We start from the raw sequence: 1,210 nt of genomic DNA, 5'->3' as shown, positions 1-1,210 counted from the left end.
TTTCGGTAAAGTCACTTGATACAGCTATCGTGCTGTGACGGTTCCACCTGAAGACGGAAGCTTGTGTTGCCTCCAAAATGTCGTGATTTTTATATTTTTATTTTACTTTTATTAATTTTAATTTTTTACCTACGTGACTTTACCGAAAAAACCTAAGAATATGAATCCTTGCAGTCACGAAAGCTTCAAATCTAAAATTAAGGTATTGTTTGGCCAATACCAGATACTACGCGTGTGTGTTAAGCTACAGGAGTCTATAAACTGAAGAACACCGGAGAAACCGCTGCAGAATAGAGGAGAACACAAACTCTACAGCGGCGTTCTCATCATCGCAAGGCCCCGCAGGCCACTGGCTGCCCCTGGTGGCCTTTAGTGCGGCCCTTGACAATCCACAAGGCGGGACGACACCCCCCAACATCATCACCGTGCTGCCCGTCAAACTCGGCAGCGATTTGAAATGCGTGGTGGCCCTCGCACCGATGATAATCTTATCGACCAAAGTGCCACCTCCACAGTCTGTAAATGTGTGAAGAACACTGCCCTATAACATACACAGCAAGGAGACCGGCGCTGGGAATCGAACCGAATCAGGGCGTTCATCACGAAGGAAGGCGCCGTGCCTGCGTTTGGAGGAACGCGGTCTGCGGTAGTTTCACGGGAGGGGGGGGGCCGATACTGACGTGTGACCCCCCCCCAACCGAGCAGTACTTTGCAGATACATTTGTCGAATTTAGGTTTTTTTTTTTAATGTACCGTGGACGCCAGCACACGGTGGCAAGACCTTCCATACTCAGTTCTTTCGGTAAAGTCACGTAGGTAAAGAATGAAATTAAATAACAAAAAAAATAATAAAATCACGACGTTTCAGAGGCAACACAAGTCTCCGTCATCAGGTGGGACCGTCACAGCCAGATTTGCTGCATCAAGTAGGCAAAATTCCGAGAGGCCTTCCTTGTTTACTGCAGGATCTCTGGTTTTCCTCCGACACGAAGCTAAACTCTGAGAAATGGGATTGGCCCAAACGTCTCAAATCGCAAGCAGGGCCACCCCCAATAGAGAACCAGGGGCGATGATTTCCTTGAGAGCATCTGAACGACGCCCTTTCGTCAATGCACTGCTGGATGAAGGCCTAACCCACAGTCAAGTCATGGGGGTTGCTTATAACTTCAAGCCAGCCAGTGTGGATTGGACGACGGGCGAACGGGGGGAT

Source organism: Lampetra planeri, chromosome 63 (assembly GCF_965212315.1).
Source record: "Lampetra planeri chromosome 63, kcLamPlan1.2.h2, whole genome shotgun sequence".
NCBI lineage: Eukaryota > Metazoa > Chordata > Hyperoartia > Petromyzontiformes > Petromyzontidae > Lampetra > Lampetra planeri.
Note: the sequence above shows the minus strand (reverse complement) of the source record.